Genomic DNA, 24260 nt, shown 5'->3' on the forward strand with positions numbered 1-24260 from the left:
ATGTGGTTCATGCACGATGGAGCTCCTGCACATTTCAGTCGAAGTGTTTGTACGCTTCTCAACAAAAGATTCGGTGACCGATGGATTGGTAGAGGCGGACCAATTCCATGGCCTCCACGCTCTCCTGACCTCAACCCTCTTGACTTTCATTTATGGGGGCATTTGAAAGCTCTTGTCTACGCAACCCCGGTACCAAATGTAGAGAATATTCGTGCTCTTATTATGGACGGCTGTGATAAAATACGCCATTCTCCAGGGCTGCATCAGCGCATCAGGGATTCCATGCGACGGAGGGTGGATGCATGTATCCTCGCTAACGGGGGACATTTTGAACATTTCCTGTAACAAAGTGGTTTCTGAGAGTAAACTTGTAGTTAGGTGTAAGAAAAACACTAGCGACTGCCATTCGGAAATGAGCGCTGTCACTTTCAAGAAGTGGTTCAATGCACAATTCTTGCTATGTACCTTGCTTTGAAGTCGGTCATTGTAATTACCGTGCCAGCTATCACTCAGCTGTAACAAAGAAAAGACCACGTTCGAGCACCAGGAAATGGATATTATGCTCTGCCTGAAAAATAAAAGTATTCTGGACAATATAAGCTAGACTCGTGCTGAATTCCTGCAGCTCATTAATTTTTAAAAGTCACGCTACAGAATGTAAACATTTGACTTTCTTACACGTGAATGTGGTCACACAATTTTGCTTTTACTCACGTACCACTGTCAATATAGTCTGATAGAATTAATTTGCCCACAGGTTACAAGCTATGCGGGAAAAAAACATTCAATATAATAGACACTGAAACGCTTGTGCATGAAGCAATCGATAGTATCCCCCTTTAGCGTGGGCATAATGTGTGAGGCACGTAAAAAAATTTCAGAAATAACACTTTGATAGGGAGGTGAAGAAGCTTTGAAACTGTCATCCTAAATTTACAGTCAAATGATTCGAACATGGACTTGGATAGCAGATGGTATTACGGTGTAGACTTTGAAACAAAGTAAAGTAATAATCGCTCTTGGTTTTAAAGACTCACGGTTTAAAAATGTTTTTGTGAACATATCCATTGTATACATAGTGCTTGAGAACTTACTAACTTTTATTGATTGGAAACATGTAGCCTATGAAGTTGTTGTAGTTGTCGTGGTCTTCAGTTAAAGACTGGTTTGATGCAGCTTTCCACTCCACTCTATCCCGTCAAGCCTCTTCATCTCCGAGTAACTACTGCAACCTACATCGTTCTGAATCTGCATAGTGTGTTCATCTCTTAGAATCCCTCTACTATTTTTAACCTCCACGCTTCGTTTTAATACTAAATTCGTGATCTCTTGATGCCACAGAACGTGTCTTACCGACCAATACCTTCTTCTAATCAAGTTGTCCATAAATTCCTCTTTCCCCAGTTCTATTTAGAACCTTCTCACTAGTTACGTGATCTAACCATCTAATCTTCAGCGTTCTTCTACAACACCACATTTCAAAATCTTCTGTTCTCTTCTGGTCTAAACTGTTTGTCGTCCATGTTTCACTTCCATACTTGACTATACTCCACACAAATACTTTCAAAAAAAGACTTCCTGACACTTAAACCTATATCAACGTTAACAAATTTCTCTTCTTCAGAAACGCTTTCCTTGCTGTATCCAGTCTAAATTTTATATGTTCTCTACTTCGACCATCGTAAGTTATTTAGCAGCCCAATTAGCAAAACTCATTTACTACTTTAACTGTCTCATTTCCTAATCTTATTCCCTCAGCATCACCTAAATTAATTTGATTATATTCCATTATCCTCGTTTTGTTTTTGCCGATGTTCATCTTATATCCTCCTTTCGAGATACTATCCATTCTGTTCAACTGCTCTTCCAAGTCCTTTGCTGTCTCTGACAGACTTACAATGTCATCGGGAAACTGTATACTGTCCATTCTGTTCAACTGCTCTTCTAAGTCCTTTGCTGTCTCTGACAGAATTACAATGTCATCGGGAAACCTTAAAGTTTCGTTTTCTTCGCCATGGATTTTAATTCCTACTCCAAATTTTTGTTTTGTTTCCTGTACTGCTTGCTCAATACAAAGATTGAATAACATCAGGGATAAGCTACAACCCTGTCTCACCCCCAGCAGTCATGGAATGTGCGGCTGGTCCCGGCGGAGGTTCGAATCCTCCCTCGGGCTTGGATGTGTGTATTTGTCCTTAGGATAATTTAGGTTAAGTAGTGTTTAAGCTTAGGGACTGATGACCTTGGCAATTGAGTCCCATAGGATTTCACACACATTTGAACATTTTTGTCTCACCCCCTTCTCAACCACTGCTTCCCTTTCATGCCCCTCGACCCTTATAACTGCCTTCCGGTTTTTGTACAAATTGTAAATAGCCTTTCGCTTCTTGTATTTTTCTCCTGCCACCTTCAGATTTTGATATAGATTATTCCCACCAACATTGTCAAAAACTTTCTCTAAGTCTACAAATGCTAGAAACATAGGTTTGCCTTTCCTGAACCTATCTTCTAAGATAAGTCGTAGTGTCAGTATTGTCTCGCGTGTTCCTACATTTCTATTGAATCCAAACTGATCTTCCCCAAGGTCAGATTCTACGAGTTTGGTGAGGCATTCGTCTTCATGGACGATAATTCGCACCCCATCGTGCACATCTTGTGCATGACTTTCTTCAGGATAACGACATCGCTCAACTAGAGTGACCAGTATGTTCTCCAGACATGAACCCTATCGAACATTCCTGGGATAGATTGAAAAGGGCTGTTTATGGACAACGTGACCCGCCAATCACTCTGTGGGATCCACGCCACTGAGGAGTGGGACAATCTGGACCAACAGTACCTTGATGAACTTGTGGATAGTATGCCATGATGAATACAGGCATGCATCAATGGAAGAGGACATGTTACAGAGTATTAGAGGTACCGGTGTGTACAGCAATCTGGACCATCACCTCTGAAGGTCTCGCTGTATGGTGGTACAACATGCAATGTGTGGTTTTCATGAGCAATAAAAAGGGCGGAAATGATGATTATGTTGATCTCTATTCCAATTTTCTGTACAGGTTCTGGAACTCTCGGAACTGAGGTGATGCAAAACTTTTTTGATGCGTGTATTTTAGAAACTTGAAGCATCTTTTTTTTCACTTGTTACATCAAACAGCAAGCAGAATTATTCAAAAGAACTCCGTGTTACGAGCAGTCATCTCACGGGACGTGGCAGCTAACGTTGAAGTGCATGCAGACAGGATACCTCACATCATGAGACACAGTGCCATTACCACATGATACGAGCCGGTTGACATTGTCAATATATATATATATATATATATATATATATATATATATATATATATATATAATGAATTGTATTGTACTATCTGTGTAATGTGAGTTTTTCATATCTTTTTCATGTGCGTACAATTGAATCTTTGGACAGAAGAACAGAGGGTGCTCGGCTTTGACACAAAACTAAACCTTTGTGTGTGTGTAACGGTTATCTGTGAGGAACCACGTTTTTGTAAATTCTATGCTCTTCGTAGTTTTATTTATTTATTTACACCTCAAGTTCCGTAGGACCAAATTTTGGAACAAATCTCCAAGGTCATGGTACGTGTCAGTACATGAATATACAACACAAAAGTAATAACAAATAAAAATAAAATGTTTATGAACACAAAAATTTCAAGCCGTTAGTTTCAGTACAAGCAGTCAACAATATAACATAAGAATCAGCTTAATTTTTCGAGGAACTCCTCGACAGAATTATACCAGTGAGCCATGAAAACTCTTCATTTTCGATTTGAAAGCGCGTGGATTACTGCTTAGATTTTTGAATTCTTGTGGTAGCTTACTGAATATGGATTCAGCAGTATACTGCAAACCTTTCTGCACAAGAGTTAAAGAAGTCCGATCCAAAAGTGGGTTGAATTTCTGCCGAGTATTAACTGAGTGAAAGCTGCTTATTCTTGGGAATAAGCTGATACTGTTAGCAAGAAACGACAGTAAAGAATATATACAGGGTGGTCCATTGATAGTGACCGGGCCAACTATCTCACGAAATAAGCATCAAACGAAAAACCTACAAAGAACGAAAATCGTCTAGCTTGAAGGGGGAAACCAGATGGCGCTATGGTTGGCCCGCTAGATGGCGCTGCCATAGGTCAAACGGAAATCATATTCGTGTAGTACTTAAAGAAATATGAATGTATTAGTTGGACCACGTTTTTCGGTTTGGGATAGAAGGCGCTGCAATAGTCACAAACGTATAAGTACGTGGTACCACGTAACATTCCGCCAGTGCGGACGGTATTTGCCTCGTGATACATTACCCGTGTTAAAATGGACTGTTTACCAATTGCGGAAAAGGCCGATATCGTGTTGATGTATGGCTATTATGATCAAAATGCCCAACGGGCGTATGCTATGTATGCTGCTCGGTATCCTGGACGACATCATCCAAGTGTCCGGACCGTTCGCCGGATAATTACGTTATTTAAGGAAACAGGAAGTGTTCAGCCACATGTGAAACATCAGCCACTACCTGCAACAAATGATGATGCCCAAGTAGGTGTTCTAGCTCCTGTAGCGGCTAATCCGCACATCAGTAGCAGACAAACTGGGCGAGAATCGGGAATCTCAAAAACGTCGGTGTTGAGAATGCTACATCAACATCGATTGCACCCGTACCATATTTCTATGCACCAGGAATTGCATGGCGACGACTTTGAACGTCGTGTACAGTTGCACGCGTTCTATTTAGCGACGAAGCGTCATTCACCAACAGCGGTAACGTAACCGGCATAATATGCACTATTGGACAACGGAAAATACACGATGGCTGCGACAAGTAGAACATCAGCGACCTTGGCGGGTTAATGTATGGTCCACCATTATGGGAGGAAGGATAATTGGCCCCCATTTTATCGATGGCAATCTAAATGGAGCAATGTATGCTGATTTCCTATGTAATGTTCTACGGATGTTACTACAAGATATTTCACTGCAGGACAGAATGGCAATGTACTTCCAACATGATGGATGTCCGGCACATAGCTCGCGTGCGATTGAAGCGGTATTGAATAGCATATTTCATGACAGGTGGATCGGTCGTCGAAGCACCACACCATGGCCCGCACGTTCACCGGATCTGACGTCCCCGGATTTCTTTCTGTGGGCAAAGTTGAAGGATATTTGCTATCGTGATCCAACGAAAACGCCCGACAACATGCGTCAGCGCATTGTCAATGCATGTGCGAACATTACAGAAGGCGAACTACTCGCTGTTGAGAGGAATGTCGTTACACGTATTGCCAAATGCATTGAGGTGGACGGACATAATTTTGAGCATTTATTGCATTAATGTGGTATTTACAGGTAATCATGCTGTAACAGCATGCGTTCTCAGAAGGTACATGTATCACATTGGAACAACCGAAATAAAATGTTCAAACGTACCTACGTTCTGTATTTTATTTTAAAAAACCTACCTGTTACCAACTGTTCGTCTAAAATTGTGAGCCATATGTTTGTGACAGCACCATCTATCACAAAGCGAAAAAAGTGGTCCAACTAAAACATTCATATTTCTTTACGTACTACACAAATATGTAATAAAAATGGCGGTTCCTATTTTTAAAAAAACGCAGTTGATATCCGTTTGACCTATGGCAGCGCCATCTAGCGGGCCAACCATAGCGCCATCTGGTTTCCCCCTTTCAGCTAGACAAGTTTCGTTCTTTGTATTTTTTTCGTTTGACACTTATTTCGTGAGATATTTGGCCCAGTCACGATCAATGTACCACCCTGTATATTGAGAGACTTAGTGAACAGGGGTCCACAAGACGTTCGCGAACTTACACCACTTATTCCCCAAACCGCCCGTTTCTGATCCAAAAATATCCTCTTGGTTTGGGAAGAGTTAACCCAAAATATAATACAATACAACATAAGCGAATGAAAATAAGCAAAGTAGACTAATTTTCGTGCCGAACGATAACTTACTTCAAATACCATTCGAATAGTAAAAATGGCAGCATTAAATGTTTGAACAAGATCCTGAACGTGGGCTTTCCACGACAGTTTACTATCTATCTGAATACGTAGAAATTTGAACTGTTTTAAATAAACAATCTTAACAGATTATGGGCTCAGACCGCGAGTGAACAGACGCGAAGTAATTGTTTTCGCTCTCCACACTAGGCAAAGTTTATGACAATTTCAAGGACCTGTGGCACACGATTCTATCTGAAAATGAAAGTGTGAACCTCTTGATTGAAAAACTGTGCACAACTGAAATGCGTGATAAAAGTATGGTTGAATCAGCTGTGTTTGTTACACGTAGTTGCCCTAAAAAGAGAATTCAGCGAAACAAAAGTGACGATATCGGTAGTGAAAAATCGAAAAAGAATACTGCAAGCGCGAAACGAAGATTTTTTTTTGTCAAAAATGTGGGCAGACTGGGCAGTAGAATGTCCAAAGAAAAAGACAGATAACTTTCACATCAATCATTCTGAAAAGAACATGGAAAAGAATGTTGCATTTTTGTCACGTGGTTTTAGTACTTCAGTCGAAAACTGTATTGGAATCGATAGCTGGTACTGTGACAATGGTGCCACAAATCACATCGCTGCAAATAAACAATATTTCGCATCATATACGAAATTCGCCATCCCTGAAAAGATTTCTATTGGGAAAAGAGATGTGAGCATGTTGGCTCATGAACAAGGAACTGTGAAAACTCAAATGCAGTTGAATAATGTCAGGAAAACCGACGAATTGAAAGATGTACTTTGTGTTCCGGAAGCGAGTGCTCACTTGTTCTATGTCAAAGCAGCTGTGCGAAGAGGTTTTTGTACTAGACTTGATGACAAAAGTGTCGAAATTGAAGACAAAGTGACTGGGCAAACAATGATGACTGGTCATGTCATCCATGGTCTCAAAATTCATGACATACGTGTTGTTAAACCAGTACAGCCAGCTCAAGTGTATTTGGTGACATCGTCAGACATGCTGCAAGTTTACCATGAGAGATTTGGACATCAACACAAACAACAGTTGAAATGCATCTTGAAACAGATGAACATCAATGTGGATGAGTACAAAGAAGAATTCAGGAACAGAATGAATCGACCAATCGTTACAGGTGAACAAATCCATTCTGACGTAAATGGACCTATGTTTACAGAGTCTCTCGGAAAAGCCCGCTATTACGTATGTTTCAAAGATGATTTTAGCAAGTTTCGTAAAATTTTCTTTCTTAAGCAGAAATATGAAGTCAGCACAGTCCTGGAACAGTTCTAGAATGAAGGCAAGACAAATGGCCATGTTGTCCAACAGTTCAGGTGTGATGGAGGAAGAGACTTCGATAACAAGAAAGTCTCGAAATTGGTGGCAAGCAGAGGCATATGCATTGCATCACTCCACCTTACACACCACAGAAAAATGGTGTTACAGAAAGAGAAAATCGCACTATTGTGGAGTGTGCACGTTCTATGTAGAACCAAAATAAATTTCCAAAGGAAATGTGCGCAGAAGCATGAAATACAGCTGCCTATCTTTTAAATCGCAATGGGAAGGCCTCTACTGAAAACAAACCTCCATATGAACTGTGGTATGGTCGACCAGTAGGCAAACTGAAGCAGCTGAGAATCTTTGGAACAAAATGTTACGTGCATGTGAATGAGAATTGTCGTTCAGCACTTGACAACAAGGTTGTGCTTGGACATCAGTTGGGGTACGTAAATGACAGAGATGGCTTTAGGGTCTGGATTCCATCTCAAATAAAACTTGTACTAAGTCATGGCGTAAAATTCAAGCCTGAAGTTTTATGCAATCTGCGCACTAGTGCTACTGAATTTGGAGTCGTTGGTGAAGGTGCTGTTCATCAGAGTCAGCCTAATCATACTTCTGATGAGAAAAAGGAATCAAGACCTGTCAGCCAAGACGAGAGGACAGAAAGAGTAAGTGAAGTGGAAGAAGACTTGGAAACAACATCAAGTTCTGGAGGAAGAAATGAGGAGGAAGAAGATTGGGATATGGTATCAAGTTCGGGAGGAAGCAAAGTTTTGAGTGAGAAACGAAAAAACAAACGTGAGAGGAAGAAACCAGAATGGATGACCAGAGGAGATTATGTGTACATGGCCGGAACTCCTGTCATCTTGGACAAAGGATCCAAGCTCATATGCAGAAGTTTTGCAGTCCAGCAATAAAAATCTGTGGCTGGAGGCCATTCATGAAGAATTAAAGTCCCTGAAAGAGAATAATACTTGGATATCACTTGAATGTCCAAGTGGTGTACGGATTTTGCAAAATCGATGGGTCTTACGGACTAAAACTGCAGAAGATGGGGAAGTTCGCTTCAAGGGTTGCCTTGAGGCCAAAGGACACGTACAAAGACGTGGAACTGACTATGAAGAAACGTTAAGCCCTGTCGTGCGTTATGATACAATTCGGACTGTGTTGGCTATGCCTGCTGCAGAGAAATTGAAACTCGGCCAGCTTGATGTCAAAACAGCGTTTCTAAATGGTGTACTCCAAGAAGACGTACACATGGAACAACCTGAAGGTTTTGAAGATGGTACTGGACGTGTCTGTTTGCTGAAGAAAAGTCTGAATGGTCTCAAACAGACTCCACGTTGTTGGAACAAACTATTCCAAGACTTCATGATGAAGGTTGGATTTAGAAACGCTGATGCTGATCTGTGTCTCTTCTACTGTTGGAGCAACAAGAACTGTCTATATGATGCAATCTACTTATATTTTGATTATGGTTCAGTTGTGGACAGCAACAGAGCAGATGTTGAAGAGTTCATGAAAATGTTGAAGCTGCAGTTTCATGGAACTATAGGGGCTCTCAACAACTTTTTGGGTATGAAGATACAACAAAATGAAGACACAAGCAGTGAACCAAGAAGACAACACAAAGAAAATTCCAAAAAGATCTGGAATTGCTGAGTGTAATGGAAAATGCTTCAAATGGCTCTAAGCATTATGGGACTTAACATCTGAGGTCATCAGTTCCCTAGACTTAGAACTACGTAAACCTAACTAACGTAAGAACATCACGCACATCCAAGCCCGAGGCAGGATTCGAGTCTGCGACCGTAGCAGCCGCGTGGTTCTGTACTGAAGCGCCTAGCCGGCCGCGGTGGTCTAGCGGTTCTAGGCGCTCAGTCCGGAACCGCGCGACTGCTACGGTCGCAGGTTCGAATCCTGCCTCGGGCATGGATGTGTGTGATGTCCTTAGGTTAGTTAGGTTTAAGTAGTTCTAAGTTCTAGGGGACTGATGACCACAGATGTTAAGTCCCATAGTGCTCAGAGCCATTTGAACCATTTGAAGCGCCTAGAACCACCCGGCCACCGCCTCTGGCTGTGTCTAATTGAGTTTCTACTCCAATTGAATATGAAGAAAATAATGTCAAAGAGAAGAGCACAGCCAAAGTTCCATACCGAGTGTCAGTGGGTTGTCTGATGTGTTTAACTACAGTCTCACGTCCGGACATTGCTTTCACAGTGAACAAAGCAGCTATAGAATTGCAATATCCTACAGTTCAAGACTGGAATCAAGTAAAACGAATTTTTAGGTACTTGAAGAATACAGTGGACTATGGAATTAAGTACAACAACAAAGAGAGTTTGAAAGTCTACAGTGATGCTGATTATGCTGGTGACAACAACACAAGACGTTCAAGGACAGGTGCAAATATCAGTCATCGGGCTGTATCATGGACCAATCAATTACAAAAGACAGTGGTAACATCAACTATGGAAACAGAAATAATACACACATTAAAAAAAGTTTGGCATCACCTTGGTTTCGAGAGTTCCCGAACCTGTACAGAAAATTGGAATAGACATCAACATAAACATCATTTCCGCCCTTTTTATTGCTCATGAAAACCACACATTGCATGTTGTACCACCATACAGCGAGACCTTCAGTGGTGGTGGTCCTGATTGCTGTACACACCGGTATCTCTAATACCCAGTGTCATGTCCTCTTGCATTGATGAATGCCTGTACTCAAAAAATGGTTCAAATGGCTCTGAGCACTATGGGACTTAACATCTGAGGTCATCAGTCCCTAGAACTTAGAACTACTTAAACCTAACTAACCTAAGGACATCACACACATCCATGCCTGAGGCAGGATTTGAACCTGCGACTGTAGCGGTCGCGCGGTTCCAGACTGAAGCGCCTAGAACCGCTCGGCCACGCTGGCCTGCGCCTGTATTCATCATGGCATGCTATCCACAAGTTCATAAAGGTATTATTGGTCCAGATTGTCCCACTCCTCAACGGCGATTCGGAGTAGATCCCTCAGAGTGGTTGGTGGGTCATGTTGTCCATAAACAGCCCTTTTCATTGTATCCCAGGCATGTTCGATAGGGTTCATGTTTGGAGAACATGTTGACCACTCTAGTCGAGCGATGTCGTTGTCCTGAAGGAAGTCATTCACAAGGCGTGCTTGATGGGGGTGCGAATTGTCGTCCATGCAGACAAATGTCTCGTCAATATGCTGCCGATTTGGTTGCACTGTCGGTGGGAGGACGGCATTCACGAATCATACAGCCATTACGGCACCTTCCATGACCACCAGTGGCATATGTCAGCCCCGCATAATGCCAACCCAAAACAGTATGGTACCTCCACCTTGCTGCACCCACTGGACAGTGTGTCTAAGGCGTTCAGCCTGACCGGGCTGCCTCCAAACATGTCTCCGACGATTATCTGGTTGAAGACATATGCGACACTCATCGGTGAAGAGAACGTGATGCCAATCCTGAGTGGTCCATTCGGCATATTGTTGGGCCTATCTGTAGCGCACTGCATGGTGTCGTGGCTGCAAAGATGTACTTCGCCATGGACGTCAGGAGTGAAGTTGCGCATCATCATCCATCGTATTGAGCACAGTTTTAGTCGTAACACGACGTCCTGTGGCTGCACGAAAAGCATTATTCTACATGGTGGCGTTGCTGTCAGGGTTTCTTCGAGCCATAAACCGTAGGTAGTGGTCATCCATTACAGTAGTAGCCCTTGGGTGGCCTGAGCGATTCATGTCATCAATGGTTCTTGTCTCTCTGTATCTCCTCCATGTCCGAACAACATCACTTTGGTTCCCTCCGAGACACCTGGACACTTCGCTTGTTGAGAGCCCTTCCTGGCACAAAGTAACAATGCGGACGCGATCGAACCACAGTATTGACCGTCTAGGCATGGTTGAACTACAGACAACACGAGCCGTGTACCTCCTTCGTGGTGGAATGAGTGGAACTGACGGGCTGTCGAACGCCCTCCGTCTAATAGGCGCTACTCATGCATAGTTGTTTACATCTTTGGACAGGTTTAGTGACATCTATGAACAGTCAAAGGGACTGTGTCTATGATACAGTCAGTGTCTATCTTCAGGATTTCTGGAGAGATGCAAAACTTTTTGATGTGTGTATCAGCCAGTGAACAAGCATTTGAGCTAATCTGGTTAAAAAGGTTCTTGTATGAATTGTTTGGAACTTCCAAACAAGTGAAACTTCCTACTCTGTATGTTGACAATGCAAGTACAGTAAAACTATCCAAAAATCCAACATGTCTTCGAAAATTAAAGTACATAGAAGTCTGCCACTTCTATGTCAGGTAAAGATTCTTGAATCGGGATCCTGAATTAGAACACATTGACAGGACCAACCAGTTAGCTGATCTACGATCCAAGCCACAGGAAAGGGTTCGTCTCGAGATGTTACTTGAAAGAACTGGAGCGCAGATGATTAAATCCATGTGAAATTCAGTACTCACCTTTTATTTTTCTTTGGAGGAAGTGTAAATTTTAAAATAGAAATGAAATGTATTGTAATAACTGTGTAATCCGAGATTTTCAAATCATTGTCATATGTGTACAATTGAATCTTCGGACAGTAGAACAGAGAGTGTTCGTATTTGTCACAAAATTTAACGTTTGTGTGTGTGTGTAATGGTTATCTGTGAGGAACAATGTTTTTGTAAATCTTATGCACCTTGTAATTTGTTTCAGATAAATAATCTTAACAGACATGATTTTGCACTCTGTATCGACGGTTGTCGGAATTATTTGGCTCGCAAAACATACAGTTTATTCACAAAAATGGATGCACATAAAATTCCTATATTAGTTCTGTTAAAACGAATATTTCCTTTCCTGACCGTATGCTAGTTATGTTGTTCTCTTCGCTCTTTTGCAACAAGCAGGATGAATCACGTTCACTTACCGTATTGGATACACAAGGGATGTTAAAATGGATCTGAATTGTTCATGTAAATACAATAACAAACATCATTGATATAATATAAACTGCTTGAGTACTTATCAATCACTGTAGCGTGCATGCAGAGTGTCATACTTGTGCAGAGGAGTATTCCTCAATAATGAGATAAGAGTTATTGTACAAGTGCAGTTCACGCCATTCACTCAAAAATAAGAAGTGAAAACACGAAAATAAAGAAGAATTTAGGTAAAGGGCAAATGCCACTTAGTTCAGACTCGCTTTCTTCCTGGACACTATCGTTATCTAAGCTGGGATCCGTGGATAAGGCATTGGATTTTCCCTAGAATGTAATTATATTTTCTACAGTACTCTCGGCACGCACTTCATTTCTCCACACTTCTTTAACAACCGTTTCTGTGTGCTGCATTTCTCTACTTCTCTTGAGTTATGTATTTGTGTCACTGCTTCCTTTAACAGTCTTTGAATTTATGCCACAGTGAAGCTTTTGTTACATGTTGCCACATAATTTGTAATTTGTGTCCAAATCATTTCGATGGTATTAAAGTGGTAGTGAAATGGTGGAAGCCTAAGAAACCTGTGGCCATGTTATATAGCTACCCTGTCCACAACATACTGTTGAAACTATGGATTATTTTTCTTTACTGTTTCCATGAGCTCTGCATTAGAAACATCGTCCTGAATTTTCACGCTGTGGCGTTTCAACAATTGTGCAAGGTCGGATTTTTTCGTTGCCATTGATGGAGATTTACCTTTAATAACTGAATGGTAGGGGGCATTAGCTTTTACAATGACAGACGGCCAATTTAAGTTTACCAGTAGCTGCCGCTTGAACCACTTCAGAAAACTTTTGTGGTTCATATCCTCGTGGTAGTTGTTTGTTTTCCTCGATTTGTAAAAGAGGGGACAGTTAGGCACCAAACCAGATGCAGCTCCAGCATCCAAGACAATAATTTTTGTGCCCTTCCCCACCGGAGCAGCAGAACTTCCACATTCTTTTCTGACAGAATGACCGACATCCATCCCCACGGTTTCGTCGAGCCACACTGTGCCTTCAAATGGCGTTTTAACTGTAGTTCTTAGAAATCGACGACGCCAAGCTACGATCTTGCTTCTCTCCTTCATAATTTCCCTTTCATTAATTTCTTTATGTCGAAAACCGATGGCTCTGACAACCGTTAACAAAGACGTTTTGCTGCCACTGAAAAACTCTGTCTCATGAAGAGTAATGGGCAGTTTTTTAATAGTTGTATGTGTTTTTCTCTTATAATATCTATATGTGTTGCGATGAGCAGCATCTAATTGATAAGAGTCCTAGTTTGTTAGACGTGGTTCTATTCTTCTCTTCTTTCCGCGTGTCCGCTTTTTGGATGAAGTAGGCTATTGCACAGTAGGGGAAGAGGCACTCTGCCACGCAATTAGTAAAACAGCTACACTGCGCGCCAAAATGCCAGGCTAGCTCAGTCGTTAGAGCATGAGACTTTTAATCTCAGGGTCGTCGATTCGCGCCCCACGTTGATCGCCAGTGTAGCTGTTTTACTAACGGCATGGCAAATTCGCAAGACCTAATTCATTTACACTGCGACTAATACTTGGTTATTCTGATCCGGTTATAGAAACAGCATGTATTCATACAGTGTAATGCATACCATACAGGGTGTTTCAAAAATGACCGGTATATTTGAAACGGCAATAAAAACTAAACGAGCAGCGATAGAAATACACCGTTTGTTGCAATATGCTTGGGACAACAGTACATTTTCAGGCAGACAAACTTTCGAAATTACAGTAGTTACAATTTTCAACAACAGATGGCGCTGCGGTCTGGGAAACTCTATAGTACGATATTTTCCACATATCCACCATGCGTAACAATAATATGGCGTAGTCTCTGAATGAAATTACCCGAAACCTTTGACAACGTGTCTGGCATAATGGCTTCATATGCAGATGAGATGTACTGTTTCAGCTGTTCAATTGTTTCTGGATTCTGGCGGTACACCTGGTCTTTCAAGTGTCCCCACAGAAAGAAGTCACAGGGGTTCATGTCTGGCGAATAGGGAGGCCAATCCACGCCGCCTCCTGTATGTTTCGGATAGCCCAAAGCAATCACACGATCATCGAAATATTCATTCAGGAAATTAAAGACGTCGGCCGTGCGATGTGGCCGGGCACCATCTTGCATAAACCACGAGGTGTTCGCAGTGTCGTCTAAGGCAGTTTGTACCGCCACAAATTCACGAAGAATGTCCAGATAGCGTGATGCAGTAATCGTTTCGGATCTGAAAAATGGGCCAATGATTCCTTTGGAAGACATGGCGGCCCAGACCAGTACTTTTTGAGGATGCAGGGACGATGGGACTGCAACATGGGGCTTTTCGGTTCCCCATATGCGCCAGTTCTGTTTATTGACGAAGCCGTCCAGGTAAAAATAAGCTTTGTCAGTAAACCAAATACTGCCCACATGCATATCGCCGTCATCAATCCTGTGCACTATATCATTAGCGAATGTCTCTCGTGCAGCAATGGTAGCGGCGCTGAGGGGTTGCTGCGTTTGAATTTTGTATGGATAGAGGTGTAAACTCTGGCGCATGAGACGATACGTGGACGTTGGCATCATTTGGACCGCAGCTGCAACACGGCGAACAGAAACCCGAGGCCGCTGTTGGATCACCTGCTGCACTAGCTGTGCGTTGCCCTCTGTGGTTGCCGTATGCGGTCGCCCTACCTTTCCAGCATGTTCATCCGTCACGTTCCCAGTCCGTTGAAATTTTTCAAACAGATCCTTTATTGTATCGCTTTTCGGTCCTTTGGTTACATTAAACCTCCGTTGAAAACTACGTCTTGTTGCAACAACACTGTGTTCTAGGCGGTGGAATTCCAACACCAGAAAAATCCTCTGTTCTAAGGAATAAACCATGTTGTCTACAGCACACTTGCACGTTGTGAACAGCACACGCTTACAGCAGAAAGACGACGTACAGAATGGCGCACCCACAGACTGCGTTGTCTTCTATATCTTTCACATCACTTGCAGCGCCATCTGTTGTTGAAAATTGTAACTACTGTAATTTCGAAAGTTTGTCCGCCTGAAAATGTACTGTTGTCCCAAGCATATTGCAACAAACGGTGTATTTCTATCGCTGCTCGTTTAGTTTTTATTGCCGTTTCAAATATACCGGTCATTTTTGAAACACCCTGTAAAATCCATTGAATACGGGTTCTTCTCGCTACGGTCGCAGGTTCGAATCCTGCCTTGGGCATGGACGTGTGTGAAGTCCTTAGGTTAGTTAGGTTTAAGTACTTCTAAGTTCTAGGGGACTGATGACCTCAGATGTTAAGTCCCATAGTGCTCAGATCTATTTTGAATCATGGGGTTTTTCTGAACACAACAAATACAATATGGGGTCTTGCTTTCTACTTGTGCCGTAGGGAGCATTCTTGCTTCGTATTAATTCTACTGTAGATGGCATTTGCCGAAATATCGAAGAACTTATCTTGTGTTTCATGTGACGAAATGTGTTCTCAACGAGAAACAGCAGGAAGTGACGACACAAAACTCATGTCAACGTTAGCTAACTCGTTCCCTATGCCGGTGACGTTAGAGGAGCCTGCAGGAGACAGGAAAAAGGCATTGTTGTCGCTGATAAAAGCAGGTGCCATTTTAGCACAGGTGATGCACTGTTTGTGATTGCCCTTTCTCTTTTTCAAATTTCTAACTGATTTTGAGATACGAAAACTGCAAACGTGCTGAATCTGTGCAGGATAGGCACTGGCGTTTGTGATATCCTAGTTCCTTCGAATGATCTTTTTAGTTTGTTGGTCGAATCCTTTTATCTCACAGGCACTGAATCTAGGTAATACAGACATGAGGTTTCTTTGACCTTTGAATGAGACAGTTGACCTTGATACTAATGTAAAACGCAGAAACCACAGGGTTAATCATGAGCCAGCTGCTGTGGCTGAGCGGTTCTAAGCGCTTCAGTCCAGAACCACACTGCTGCTACGGTCGCAGGTTCGAATCCTGCCTCAGGTATGGATGTGTGTGATGTCCTTAGGTTAGTTAGGTTTAAGTAGTTCGAAGTCTAGGGGACTGATGACCTCAGATGTTAAGTCCCATAGTGCTTAGAGCCATTTGAACTATTTGCGCTTAATCATGCTTGTTAAATATAGTTGGCAGATGATGTTTAATCACTCTCAGTAAATATTTGCTTTATAACATCTATCAAGATCCCCTTGCAGTAAAGACAAAATTGCACCTTAGCACCACGTACCTTGTTAGACTAAATGTAATGGCGGTGTCCTGTGACGCTGCCTTATAAGCTTACTCGTTTTTCTATTTGTAATTTGCATGTACAAGCGTTGACTGAAAAGTAATGCCTCCACCTTCGTAATTCTTCAACAGTTGGCAGCATTGGTATTAGGCAGGTACTGGCTTATTCCGTAGCCTCTTCTCTACAGCTCCAGTTGGCGAGAAGCCTTAGTATTGAACAGATGTGTTGTTACAGTGATAAGTATGGAACTCTGCGCAGAAGGTCGGTCAACGTGATTTAAGCAACGTGCAGTCATCGAATTCTTGGCAGCAGATGGTATCACCCCAATGAGATTCATCAGAGAATGAAAGCAGTTTATGGTGATTGTGTTGATGTGAGTACTGCGCATCGTTGGGAGAGTAAGTTTAAAGATTGATGCAGGAACAGCTGACCGCGTGACAAACAAAGAGTTGGATGTCCTGTGACAGCAACCACCGAGTTTCACAAGCAAAATGTTGACTGAGTGATTCAGGACCATCATCGTATCACTCAGAGAGAAATTGCAAGCACAATTGGCATTTCTCAAGAACAAGTGGGTCACATTACTGCTTTCCTTTTAGATCTGTGCACGATGAGTACCCCGGATGTTGACTCCTGAAATGAAAGCGCACAGACTTCAAATCTGCCAGGAACTCCTCTCGCATTACGAGAATGAAGGTGACGCCTTTCTCCATTCAACTGTGACAGGAGACGAAGCGTGGGTACACCATTACACTCGGGAGACGAAATGTCGGTCTATGAAATAAAGACACAAAGACTCACCCCAGAAAAAGAAATTCACGACGCAGCCCTCAGCTGGAAAAATCATGGGACGCAGATGGTGTCATCCATGTTGATTTCCCTGGTCGTGGATCAACAATAAATTCAGAGCTTTACATCACAACGGTGCAAACGCTGAAACGACGCCTAACAAGGGTCCAAAAGGAAAAAGGAAATGTTTTCCTGCAACATGACAATGCCAAACCGCACACTTCACATGCCACCATAGCAGAACTTCAGAGACTGAATCTCACCACAGTACAGCATCCTCCACACAGTTCAGATTTAGCACCATCTAACTTCCATCCGTTCCCGGTTGTGAAAGACAATATTCGGGGACATCATTATGCTTCTGATGAAGACATTGAGAGGACTGTGGTTGCGGAAACAGAGTGCCAACTTCTTCCGTGATGGCTTCAGAAAATCTGTTAATCGTTGGCAGAAATTTATCCAATTGGCTGGTGATAATGTGCAAAAGTGAGTATTGGTAATTAAAGATCACATTCTAAGGTATATTTCTGCGTTTGATTTATTAAAATATTCCCATACAAACATAATAAACGAAGGTGGAGGCATTACTTTTCATTCAACCCTTGTAGTAAGTTTTTCTTCACACCTCACAAATTCTAAAATACCTTTATTTCATTTCCTATATAGATCTGGTGATGGATGTGGGGTCTAAACCAGCTACCTGTGCAAATAAAGTCTGACCAAGCCTACAAGATTTTTTGGTAACACTTAGCAGATTGTCACAAACCCTTCATTATCCAGGTTGCAATATTCTGTCTTCAGAGGTAAACGCCCTATTTTATATGAACTACTGGTATTTTAGGAGAAATTCATTTTCCGGCTTTAAATGCAAATTTTACAGTTGGTTACAACATTCTGAAGAGCCTTTCTTTTAATGTTTAACACGACATTACACTATGATCTCAAATAAGTGATAACTCACTGCTTCTTAGCTCTTCTTACTTACTACACAGTGAGGCAGACAAACAAGAACATCAAAAAATTCACATAAACTACTGATTTAAATGCCGGCTGCTGTGACGGACCATTTCTAGGTGCTTTAGTCCGGAACCGCACTGCTGCTATGGTCGCAGGTTCGAATCCTGGCTCGGGCACGGATGTGTGTGATGTCGTTAGGTTTAAGCAGTTCTACGTCTAGGGGACTGATGACCTCAGATGTTAAGTCCCATAGTGCTTAGAGCAATTTGAACCATTTTTGTTGATTTAAATAATTTTTTACATGACTCTAGTGTAGGCTTCATGAGTGGAAATTAATAATTCGCCTTGAAAGTTGTCATTTTTTGAACATGGAATTACTCAGATGGCATCTTTTCTTTTGAACACATTTACAGTTTCTGAGGGTGAAAGCATATATGGTTATTGTAATCTTGAGGTTGAAGAGCTTGTATAATATGCATCTTGTATGGGCAGTGGTGGAGATCATTCTTCAAATTCGTTTGATCAATAGCAGAGAAAAAGTTCTGCACTATGCTGTCTAGCTGATTTTCACTGGCTTTTTTTGCAAAGAAACTTCCTGGCAGATTAAAACTGTGTGCTGGAGCGAGACTCAAACTCAGGACCTTTGTCTTCTGCAGGCAAGAGCTCTACAATATGAGCTACCCAAGCACAACTCATGACTCATCCTCACAGCTCCAATTCTGCCAGTAACTCATCTCCTATCTTGCAAAGTTTCGTGTGCATGATAAATATCTTTTTGGCTCTGACTTCTTTTGATGTTGCCATCTTTTTTTTTTCAGTGCTACCAGTGACTTTTAACATTTCTCACCCGAGGGCTGATAGCATGGGAAGATGTCCCAGGAACTCATGGAGTAAATGAAGCTCTTGATGGAAAGCCCTTTGAGCTCCAACAAAACTATCCAAGTGTTTGTAATAAACCTTTACACAAAACACATATTGTGCTTGTGACCAACACTTCATGCCTACTAAAACTTCCACCTGTCTACATGGCCTAGGTACATCACCAACTACTGCAACGTCTCATCATGTCCACCAGCCAGTACTCAAATTTACCCATTTGAGTGCCTCACTCTGTACGTAGCATCTGCTTATTCCTGAATTTGGCAATAGAATTTTTTGTATTGTAAAATGACCTCTGTCTGGAAGTTGAGAAGACCAATTTCTTAGAAATTTTGTGTTGCATTGCTACTTTTCTTAATTAAATTACATTTTGAAATAGTTGCCTCCCTTCTAATCCAATGTGATGCAGCAGTCTCTCAACACAGTTGAAGACACTGAACAATCATTAAAGCCCCAGGCAACTGGCAAATGAACAAAATATGTCATTGCCTACATGGTAGAATATGAAGAGTCACAAATGCAATAAATATTTTTTTTATATGTAAAAAAGATTTCCGGTTTCAGTCTGTTTTAGACCATCTTCAGACCTGCACCTTGATAGTAGACAGTGGCTGTTAACAGAGCAGTTGCTACACCTCCACAAACGTTAGCATTTGGAAAGGTGTAGCGCCTGCTCTGTTAACACCACCATCTACCATCATGGTGAGGTCTGAAGATGGTCTAAAACAGACCAAAACTGGTAACCTTATGTACCAAAAATGTTTACTGTGATTGTGACTGTTCATATTCATTTTCACTTTCATAGAACGCTTCCACCATCCTATTCAGCCGGTTCCTCACAGTGGTGTAACCTGTTTCCTCATACGCCTTAAGCATTTTCAAGACAGTTAACTAAATGCAGCATTTCTTGATTTCAAGAAAGCATTTGACTCAGTACCACATATACACTTGTTATTAAAAGTACAATCCTATATGGTAAAAAGCTAAATTTGTGACTGGAGTGAGCATTTTTTGGTAGGGAGGATGCAGCAAATTATCTTGGTTCAAATGGTTCAAATGGCTCTGAGCACTATGGGACTCAACTGCTGAGGTCATTAGTCCCCTAGAACTTAGAACTAGTTAAACCTAACTAACCTAAGGACATCACAAACATCCATGCCCGAGGCAGGATTCGAACCTGCGACCGTAGCGGTCTTGCGGTTCCAGACTGCAGCGCCTTTAACCGCACGGCCACTTCGGCCGGCAAATTATCTTGGACTGAGGATTGTCAACAGATATGGAAACAACTTTGGATTTGACCCGGGAAGTATGTTGGAAGCCTTCCTATTCATGTTGCATATTAATGACCGTGCAGACAATATTAATTTTAACGTCAGACATTTTTCATATGATGCAGTTAAATGATGTATGAATTTTCAGTCAGATCTTAGTAAGATTTAAAAGTTATGCAAAGATTGGTAACTTGCTTCAAATGTTCAGAAATGTAAAACTGTGTACTTCGCTAAATGTAAAAAATGTATCGTATGGCTATTACATCATTTTTTAACTCATTCAAATTCATAGCTGAAACACTTTGTAGGGGTATGAAATGGAATGATCACATAGGCTCAGTCACTGCTGAAACAGGCGGTAAAAATGAACACAGGTTTGTTTGATTCATAGAAGAGTTTCACGGAGATGCTGAAGAAACTTAACTGGCAGAAACCCTAATAATTGGTGCAATTGGATGTACACTTTGTCATGCACTTGACAATGGTTTGCAGGGTATAGATGTAGATGTAGACACTTAAACTAAGTGCAGGGGCTTACTGTGTTACTCAGGTGTTTTCTTTAGTCAACAGCTGTAGACTTGAAGGAAGAAATGGACACCATGAAGGACACCGTAAGCATAATACAGCAGAAAAGACAAAATGTGGATTCTGTTTTCAGCAGTTGCTGTTTGAAGTTGAAGCAGTCACTAAGCAGTTAGATGTGAGAATGAAAGAAATGGCTAGTTATGCTTTCTTGACAGTTACGATGTAATAAACGCCTAACTGCTCAGTCCATCGAGGAATAGTTTTGAAGGACCTTGCACATGCCTCTGTTTTGGAACAAAAAATCCAATATAAAGTAGAGGCTCTTCCCAGATGTGATGAATATTTTCAGTTCGAGGATTTTTCTGAAATGTATAACTTACAGTGAAGGAGATATTCGAACTGCCAGAAAAGTGGTAGAGACGTACACACAGCTTCTGGATACCCTTATCGCACTGATATTGCAGGAATTCAAACTTTGGAAGGCTAGGTGGAAGTGTAGTTTAGAGCCCGGTCTTATAATTTTGGAGTCTCTACTTTATATCATCGAAATGTACAACACTGAACTGTGCTTCAAACAATACTAAAAGTTTTAGCCATGGTACTAATTAGTACAGCAACAACAGAATGTATGTTGTCAATCCTTCATCACTATTAGACTTGACTTAGAGCAGCCATGAGGGAAGAACAATTCACTAGTCTTGCTTCAATGCATAGCTGCTGGGAAACTAATATTGATGTAGTTATTATGATATTTTTAAAGAATAAGAGGAGATGACTTTAGTTTGTCCTGTGGATTGTACACTCCTGGAAATGGAAAAAAGAACACATTGACACCGGTGTGTCAGACCCACCATACTTGCTCCGGACACTGCGAGAGGGCTGTACAAGCAATGATCACACGCACAGCACAGCGGACACACCAGGAACCGCGGTGTTGGCCGTCGAATGGCGCTAGCTGCGCAGCATTTGTGCACTGCCGCCGTCAGTGTCAGCCAGTTTTCCGAGGCATACGGAGCTCCATCGCAGTCTTTAACACTGGTAGCATGCCGCGACAGCGTGGACGTGAACCGTATGTGCAGTTGACGGACTTTGAGCGAGGGCGTATAGTGGGCATGCGGGAGGCCGGGTGGACGTACTGCCGAATTGCTCAACATGTGGGGCGTGAGGTCTCCACAGTACATCGATGTTGTCGCCAGTGGTCGGCGGAAGGTGCACGTGCCCGTCAACCTGGGACCGGACCGCAGCGACGCACGGATGCACGCCAAGACCGTAGGATCCTACGCAGTGCCGTAGGGGACCGCATTGCCACTTCCCAGCAAATTAGGGACATTGTTGCTCCTGGGGTATCGGCGAGGACCATTCGCAACCGTCTCCATGAAGCTGGGCTACGGTCCGCACACTGTTAGGCCGTCTTCCGCTCACGCCCAACATCGTGCAGCCCGCCTCCAGTGGTGTCGCGACAGGCGTGAATGGAGGGACGAATGGAGACGTGTCGTCTTCAGCGATGAGAGTCGCTTCTGCCTTGGTGCCAATGATGGTCGTATGCGTGTTTGGCGCCGTGCAGGTGAGCGCCACAATCAGGACTGCATACGACCGAGGCACACAGGGCCAACACCCGGCATCATGGTGTGGGGAGCGATCTCCTACACTGGCCATACACCACTGGTGATCGTCGAGGGGACACTGAATAGTGCACGGTACACCCAAACCGTCATCGAACCCATCGTTCTACCATTCCTAGACCGGCAAGGGCACTTGCTGTTCCAACAGGACAATGCACGTCCGCATGTATCCCGTGCCACCCAACGTGCACTAGAAGGTGTAAGTCAACTACCCTGGCCAGCAAGATCTCCGGATCTGTCCCCCATTGAGCATGTTTGGGACTGGATGAAGCGTCGTCTCACGCGGTCTGCACGTCCAGCACGAACGCTGGTCCAACTGAGGCGCCAGGTGGAAATGGCATGGCAAGCCGTTCCACAGGACTACATCCAGCATCTCTACGATTGTCTCCATGGGAGAATAGCAGCCTGCATTGCTGCGAAAGGTGGATATACGCTGTACTAGTGCCGACATTGTGCATGCTCTGTTGCGGTTCTGTCAGTGTGATCATGTGATGTATCTGACCCCAGGAATGTGTCAATAAAGTTTCCCCTTCCTGGGACAATGAATTCACGGTGTTCTTATTTCAATTTCCAGGAGTGTATATATTAATGTAACAAAAAATTTGATACATTGTAGTGCTATTTTTATTGTTGTTACAATGCAATGCAACTGTATACAATTGTATTTCTGGAGGGGCATGGAGTGTGGGGAGGGGAGGGGGGGTGAGAGGGAGAGGTAGGTCACAGGGAATTTGTAATAAAAGTAATAGATATGGGGAAAGAAAGAAACATTGAGGAGATATAAGTACTACTTTCTGTTTTTTCCTTGCCCCCTGCCGCCTTCCTTTCCTCTGCTCTAACAGAGATGCTGATGATAAAACAATTTGAAAACCATCCTAAATCATGATAAGCATGCAGCTACCACATTTCTCAACCATGGTCAGTGGGAGAAACCTGAGCCCAATTAGACTGAAGATAAATAAAAGGCTTCAATTCAAATACATCTATAGTAACTAGGACAATATTCCATACTGATGATGTCAGTGACACTTATAACATCACATTCAAAATTTTCACACTAGTGCCACTTTTACATACCTATGTTTACTGGAACATTTTTACATGTATTACTAGCCACTTTCATCCATCAATTCTTGTGTTAAGTGTGCATATCAAATCAAATCCAACAATGTAACATTTCAAAATAAGGCCCGTTTAATGATACAACATCTCATGAAGATATACTGAAAGCAATGAAACTCTCACAGAATGAGATGGCACAGATTTCATAATCAACACAGACTAAATGGGTTTTGTGATTCTTGAGTTTCTCCCAGCGTATTTGGTAATCAAAATATCCACGGGTGTATTGCCAGTCTACAGTGTCCAACGGGCACAATATTTCGGCAATCATACATGTCACCATCATCGGGTGAACTGACGGACTGAGCTCCTGTGAACGTGCCGGTACGGAGATCCGTACGCTATGGCTGCTCAGGGGGAACTGGGTTCGGTCGCGGCGGCGGCGTGTACCAGATTCCATGTCAATGTGGCAAGTTGTATATTGGTCAGACGATGCGTACCGTCGAGGATCGATGCTGTGAACACCAGAGACACACTCAACTGATGTATCCAAGCAAGTTGGCGGTCGCTGAACATTGTTTGTCAGAAAATCACACTATGGAGTATGAACGCACGAGGATTCTGGTACAG

General features: G+C 42.5%; 1 protein-coding gene across 1 annotated transcript in view; it reads left to right on the top strand.

Moving 5' to 3' along the window:
- LOC126236661 (retinoid-inducible serine carboxypeptidase-like) overlaps window positions 1-24260 on the top strand; it is a 166168-nt gene that overhangs the window by 19813 nt on the left and 122095 nt on the right. The gene's annotated exons all lie outside the window — the stretch shown is intronic.

This window comes from Schistocerca nitens, chromosome 1 (genome assembly GCF_023898315.1).
Source record: "Schistocerca nitens isolate TAMUIC-IGC-003100 chromosome 1, iqSchNite1.1, whole genome shotgun sequence".
NCBI classification, from domain to species: domain Eukaryota; kingdom Metazoa; phylum Arthropoda; class Insecta; order Orthoptera; family Acrididae; genus Schistocerca; species Schistocerca nitens.